The 7,528-nt window shown below is 44.0% G+C and overlaps 1 pseudogene; it reads left to right on the top strand.

The window, feature by feature from the left end:
- Positions 1-5,843: 5,843 nt before the first annotated feature.
- On the top strand, positions 5,844-6,206 carry LOC142447041 (huntingtin-interacting protein K pseudogene; annotated as a pseudogene).
- Positions 6,207-7,528: the final 1,322 nt, after the last annotated feature.

Genomic DNA, 7,528 nt, shown 5'->3' with positions numbered 1-7,528 from the left:
AGCACCAGAATTCAAACCCATTAATTCTTCTTCAGTAGTCCTTATTTCAATGGAAGCAGTAGTCCAGACAGCAAATGACATTAAACAAACAACAACTAACCAACCCAAACAAAACACTTCAATATCGAGTCAACCCTCACTCACAATGACCCTCTTGGACACAGCAGAACTGTCCCTGTGGGTTTCCAAGACTAAGTTGTTGGAGTTGAACCACTGACCTTGGAGCTAGTGACCCAACGCATAACCCACTATGCCACTGGAGCTCCTGGGAAAAATCACTGCAAAAGATTTCTATAAAGTGTTCAATAGAATCCAATACACGTGCACCTCCTCTGCATGTGTAACGGGCAATAACTAAGAAAGGCTGAAGAAGAATGGTTGCCTGGAATTGCGGTTCTGTTGAAGAATATTAAATACCAGGGACTGCCAGAAGAATGAACAAGTCTGTCTTGGAAGAAGTACAGCCTGAATCATCCTTAGGAGTAAGGATGGTGAGGTTTTGTCTAATGCACTTTGGACAAGGCATCAGAGGGCACCAGTCCCTGGAGGTGGATGTTATGTTTACCACAGGATGAATTAAAAAGAGGAAGACCTGAACCTGAAACTACGGCTGTAACAATGGCACAGACAGAGGAATGGCTGTGAAGGTGGTGCAGGGCCAGGCAATGTTCCATTATGCCCTGCATAGGGTTGCTATGAGTCAGAACAATGACCCTGATGGATCCCTCCCCTGTGTTTCTTCCTTTTCTCCCTTCTCTGAGGGCTCTGTCATCACTCCTCTCTTCTACTCTTGACCCAAACTGGTTAGGCCAAGTTGAAGAATGGCTTTCTAGATCGTTAGTTTCTGGGTGCCTCACCATTTCTTGTGCTTCCTGCAGCCCCGCCTCCTTAAACTCTTTGGGTGTGGCTATCTCCTGTCAGGATGCTGACCAAGCACCTTTAACCAAGGCATAAATTAAAAAAATAAAAACAACACGTATGTGATTTGATAATTTACAGAGATTGTCCTCTGTAGATAATCCCAGAAAAAATAGCAAGGCTTCTTTTTATTTTTTTCTCCCTAAAAAAGCTTCCTAACAAGGGCTGAGCAGGGAGTCCCTGGATGACACAAACAGCAAACATGTTAATTTGCTAACTACAAAGTTGGGGGTTCTAGTCTACCCAGAGCTGTGGAAGGAAGGCTTGGCAATCTATTTCCTTAAACTCTGCCAAGCACACTTCTGATTGACATGAACACGTCTAAGGACAGATCCATGAGTTAGAACAGACATCACACTGTCTTTCTTTAAAAAAAAAAAAATGAAATAGGTGAGAGGTCATTCAAGTTATCCCATTAATTTGAGCTCTCCTTTTTTTTTTTTTTGGAGAAGAAAAAATCTCTCCTGCATCTTTTAAATTCTTTGTCATTCTCTACATATTTATGAAACACTGAATCATATCTCTTATGACTGTTGGTAACATGATCACTTATCTCAAAAATATGTTCTTTGAATTATCTGAGGATCTTGTTAACAATAAATTCCTTAAATCCCCTTTTAATTAAGGCTGACTCAGAAGTCCACTGTGCCCTGTGCTAAAAGTACAGTTCCTTCTGGGCATTTGCTCCTGCCCGAGGAATCCGGGGGAATGTAGGAATCTCAATAAAGACCATTTGGTTTTAACTGGGTCAGGCCGAAAAGAAAGCATAAATTTCTTGCGTTGATAAAGACAAGAGGTGCACACATTCTTCTAGGTTCTGGAAAAAAAAAAGAGTTTGGGAGATTGAAACCAGAGGAGGCGTAAAGTCAGTTGCAAGAACCCTTTCAGGAAAACCCACAAGATCTTGAACAAGGAAATGAAGTTGAGGCCTTGGCTCTGTCTCTAGAGCCCAGTGTCCAGTTGAGTGACAGGCATGTAGATGACAGATGTTGAGTGACAGACAGTATAGATAATACTCTCCCCATCGTGTCATCCTAGATCAACTGTGCAGTGATAGGAGCTAAGTAATTTAACAGCCGGTTTGCTGCCCTAAAGACCATTCTATGTATTAAAAACTATATACCCAAAGGCAGTTTATTATTTCACACAGTTCATGCTTAAATAAGAACAACAAAAGAGGTACACATTAAAGAAGAGCAAGGAATGTAAATTTGTGATTTCCACATTGGACAGCTGCCCGGCTCCCCACCTTCAAGAGAACCCCAATTACAAGTACCATTTTAACAACTGGTTCACCGAACTCAACAACAAAAATAGGTACCAAATCTGCCAAACTAGTGTGAACGGGTTATAATCCCACCACTGTAATTGTGGTCATATGAGTTGTTGGGGTGTTTGAGGGAGCCTAATAAATAGCTCCTTCTTCCCTCATTATTTTTGGAGAAACAAGACAGTTCGTGAGGTTTACTGACAACAGCTTGATTGGTGGATGTAGTTCGGTGTATGCCAACTTGTGATCCCCCTCACCCCCCAAATTAGTCTTGGAACCAGTTCTCTGAAAGAGTGTTTATGTTGAGCCTCTTCTCTGGGCAGAGAAGGAAGAGAGAAGACACCAAACCTCTCCTGCTCAGGACTTTGGACTTCTCACTCCATTGCACCAAAAGCAACCAGTAAATTCACCTCTGTGGTGAGAGAAAGGCTGTGGCAGGTGGAAGTTTGGGGAACTGTCCTGATGTCGCCTTCCTGATGTAAAACATAGGCTAGGACTTGGGGGAAAGGCAATTCATTCTAACATGCGTGCACAGGCTCTGAAAACTACTGCACAACAATTTGTGCTTCTAACTTTTAATTATTAACAAGGAAGAAATAATTGATTTTGAACAATACTAAACCAACCACACAAACCAACCCACTGCTATCAAGTTGATTCAATGTAGGGTTCCCAAGGCTATCAATCTTTACAGGGGCAGAAAGCCTCACCTTTTGTTCAACAAGTGGCTGGTGGGTTTGGACTGCTGACCTTGTGGCTAGAAGCCTAATGCTTTCCTGACAGTACCACCGGCACTCCTGTGGATCAGTACTCATTCCCACTGATGCTAAGTACTAGTTCGCATTTATCCAGGATTGATTTCATGTTTGCATTTACCAGTATTGTCTGTGCCAACTACCCAACTAAGCTAAGCATTTTACTCATGACATCCCACATACGCCAACCTTGCTGTTACTACTAGTGCCAGCAAGTCCATCCTGACCCGCAGGGACCCTGTCTACAGTCAATCAAAACACTGCCAGGTCCTGCCCCCTCCTCACAACTTGTGTGATGTTTGAGGCCATTACTTCAGCCAGTGTGTCAATCCATCCCTTTGTCGATCTTCCTCATTTTTGCTGACCCTCCCTCTACTATACCGGGCCTGCTGTCCTTTTCCTGGGACTGCCCTCTCATCTTTTTGACATGGGCAATGTTTGGGAGACAAAGCCTTGTCATTCTGACTTTCATGGGGCCTTCTGGTTGTACTGCTGCTGAGACAGATGTGGTGTGGTGTTTATTATAAGGCATCCTTGTCCCCACTTTATAGACAAGAAAGGGAGGTGCAGAAATGTTAGGCAACTTGCTCTAGGCCATAGAATGGTGATGTGTTGGGTTGCTTGCTACCTGCAAGGGCAGAGAAATGTGGGGCTTTCTACTCCCATAAACCTGGGAGACTCCCCAGGGCTTCCTCTGAAGGATTGCTAGATGCCAACATCCACTCGATGGCAGTGAGCTATTGTTTGGTGGCCACAGAATTAGTGTGTTCTGTTGCCATAAAACACACCACCCTAAACTTGCAGGCAGAAAACAACAATCATCATTTTTCCCCCTACTTACAAATGTTTACTTTAAGCAATAAGTGATGTTGAATGGGACAACTGGAGGGGGGTTGGAGAAGTCAGATGGCTTCATGCACATGTCTGTCACCTCAATTGAGAACTTGGAAAACCTGAGAGCCGACCAGATCTCCGCCTCTCTCTGTGTGAGTCTCTCTTTCTCCACAGGGCCTTTCTTTGCAGTTGGCATTTGAATGTCTTCATATAGTTGGACAGAGGTTGGAAATCACTGGTCTCCATGATACTCCTTTGGACATGTGATCAGGAGAAGCCAGTCCTTGGAAAAGGCCAGCTTACTTGGTGAAGTGGAGGGGCAGCAAAAACGAGGAAGACAAAGGAGGGGATAGATGACCACGCTAGCTAATCTAATGGGCTGAAACATAACAATGTTCAGGACGGGTGGTGCGGAACCTGGCGGTGTTTTGATCTATTATGCACAGGTCACCATGAGCCAGAACCCCACCGAGAACATAGAGCAAGCTGAAGATCCCACCAGCGCTCACATTCTGCAATTTCATTAGCATCTTACTTATACGATATATATATAGAGAGAGAGCGTGAGAGAGCTTGGCTTCTTTTCATTTTGAATCATTTCTAAATTGAATGTTAATACAATTTTAAAAACCTACTGAATTTAATCTTCAGAACCCAGCTATTGAACACAGTGCCATTAAAAAGACAATGCCTGATAAGAGCATATTGGAAGTATATATGTTAGTATGATTCAATAACTGGTACAGGATCCTTCTGTAAAATCTGGAAATAAATATTTTTAGTCGGAGAGCTGGGACTTGGTGACAAGCCTCCTGGACCCAGTTGGATGGCTCTGCCATGCTCCTCTTCTTGTCTTCCCATCCCAGCTGGACGGCTCATCCTTCTCTCTTCTAGACACCACCTGGCCATGTCCTACGGGGCTCACCACTGAAACCCCACTGTGTTGAAGCCCTCAGTGACTTCTCAGTGCTCTCGATTAAAGTCTTTATTCTTTTTGTTCCTTTTTAATCATTTTATTGGGGCCTCATACAACTCTTATCACAATCCATCCAGCCATTCATTGTGTCAAGCACATTTGTACATAAGTTGCCATCATTGTTTTCAAAGCATTTTCTTTCTACTTGAGCCCTTGATATCAGCTCCTCATTTTTCTCCCTCCCTCCCCATGAACCCTTGATAATTTATAAATTATTATTATTTTGCTCATGTCTTGCACTGTCTGATGTCTCCCCTTGTCTGTTGTCCATCCCCCTGGGAGGGGGTTATAGTTAGGTCATTGTGATCAGTTCCCCTTTCTCCCTCCACTTTCCCCTTTCCCTCCTGATATTGCTACTCTCATTATTGGTCCTGAGGGGTTTATCTGTTCTGTATTCCCTGTGTTTCCACCTCTTATCTGTACCCATGTACATGCTCTGGTCTAGCCAGATTTGTAAAGTAGAATTGAGGTCATGATAGTTGGGAGTGGGGTGGTGGGGGGAGCATTAAAGAACTAGAGGAAAGTTATATGTTTCATCGGTGCTATACTGCACCCTGCCTGGTCCATCTTCTCCCCACAAACCTTCAGTGAGGGAATGTCCAATTGCTTACAGATTGGCTTTGAGCCTCTACTTCAAACTCCCCACCTCATTCACATTATGATTTTTTTGCTCTGGGTCTTTGATGTCTGATACCTGATCCCATCGACACCTCTTGATCACACAGGCTGGTGTGCTTCTTCCATGTGGGCTTTGTTTCTTCTCAGCTAGATGGCTGCTTGTCTATCTTTAAGCCTTTAAGACCCCAGACACTATATCTTTTGACAGCTTTCTTCACCACATTTGCTTATGCACTGTTTTGTCTTCAGCGATCGTGTTGGGAAGGTGAGTGTCTCAGAGTGCCGGATTATTATAACAAAGTGTTCTTGTGCTGAGGGAGTACTTAAGTAGAGGTCCAATGTCCATCTGCTTCTTTAATACTAAACTTATAAATAAATGTACATAGATCTATTTCCCCATCATCATATATAAATGTATTTACACATGTACCTGCCTGTATTGAGATCTCTTTAAATGAGCACTGGGATTGTTATGGTTAATGAAGGGGATGTGGAAGTGGAGTTGGAGACTGGGGACAGTAGTCAGGAGCGGCCTCCCGTAAAGCCTGGGAAGCATGATAGTGGTGGAGCGGACCTGGTGCGTGTCACCGACTATGTGGAGAAGGAGATCCAGCATTCCAACCTGGCGATGGCCATGTCCGTGATTGGAGACAGATGATCCAGGGAACAGAAAACCAATCAGATGTGGGAGAAGGAACTAACAAAAGTCACCATCAAGAGAGAAGCTGTGGAGCTGATAATGACCGAGATGGAGATTTCCAGCGCAGCAGCTGAGCCGAGCTTGTGGGAGCACATGGGCCATGTGCTGGAGGCTCTTATTGCACTAACCAACTGATTTGTGGATGTCACTGGATTAATTTATTATAATAAAGATGCTTTTGTTTTATTAAAAAAATTAAAGTCTTAATTCTTACCCTGGCTCAATTGGGCTGGCCAGCCTTTGGTATTTTCTTTGCACAGCGCTCTCCTTTGTTTCCCTTCTCCTAGCCACTCTATTTGAGTCTGTTCCCCTTGAAGACGCCATGCCCCTTCATCCTGGGATTTTTGCTTCTGCAAATCTCTCCATGTAGGTCACTCCTCTTCCATCACTTTTTACCACCTTCATCCCTTCATCCTGCAGGATTCATCCTGCAGCATCCCTTCATCCTGCAGGATTCAATTGACTGGCTACTTCCAAGTGGGGGTGGAGAGCATCCTTTCAGGGAGCCTCTTCAGGTCCCTGGCCTCCATCATATTACTTACCCTTCCCCACATCATATGTTCCTGTAAATGGTTTTATTGTAATTTTTCATGCTGTATATTTTTGTGGTTATTACTCATTTGTGGTGAGTCCGTTCTGAGAGAGCGTAATCCTTTGCCCTGCCCTATGATCCTCTTCATGGGAGAGCTGGTGGCAAGGGGGTTACAAGTCGGGCTGCTAACTGCAAGATCCCAAACCCAAACTGAACTCACAGCCCTCGAGTCATTGGTGGTTCATAGCGAGCCCCTGTGGGTTTCTGAGCAGTGTTTATAGGAGTAGGGAGCCTGGTCTTTCACCTGAGGAGCCACTGGTGGTTTAGAACTGCAGGTCATGCAGCTCGCAGCCACTGGCGGCTCCGTGGGAGAAAGATGGGCCTTCTAGTCCCATAAGAGTTACAGTCTTGGGAAGTGGCGGGGTGCATTGTTACCCTGTCCTGTCGGGCCACTACGCCGAAGCATTGACTGGATAGCAGTGAGTTTGGTTTTTGAGTTTGGTGACACCTTCATATATATTTTACTAAGTATATTTTCTACCACTTTTAAAGCCACAAAAGAATTATTAGCATTGTTATTTAATCATGTATTGTATACAAAACAAAATGAAGCCCATTGTCATGGAGTCAGTTCTGACTCGTGGTAACCCCAAGTTGTGCTCGAGAAGAATTGTACTCTACAGGGTTTCAATGGCTGATTCTTAGAAGTCAACCCCAGATCTTTCTTCTGAGGTGCACGTAGGTGAACTTGTTCATCATTTGCACCACTCAGGGACTCTAATGGACGTATCCCCTAAAACAAAAACCCAAAACCCTCACTGTCTCACTGTTACCAAGTTGACTCTGATTCATCGTATACATTCATGGTATATCTGATTCTGATATATATAGGGTTTCTGAGCACGCAGATACTTTTCAAAATAAA

The sequence above is a fragment of the Tenrec ecaudatus genome, chromosome 4 (assembly GCF_050624435.1).
Source record: "Tenrec ecaudatus isolate mTenEca1 chromosome 4, mTenEca1.hap1, whole genome shotgun sequence".
Taxonomy (NCBI): Eukaryota; Metazoa; Chordata; class Mammalia; order Afrosoricida; family Tenrecidae; genus Tenrec; species Tenrec ecaudatus.
This window is presented reverse-complemented; position numbering and strand designations above follow the sequence as displayed.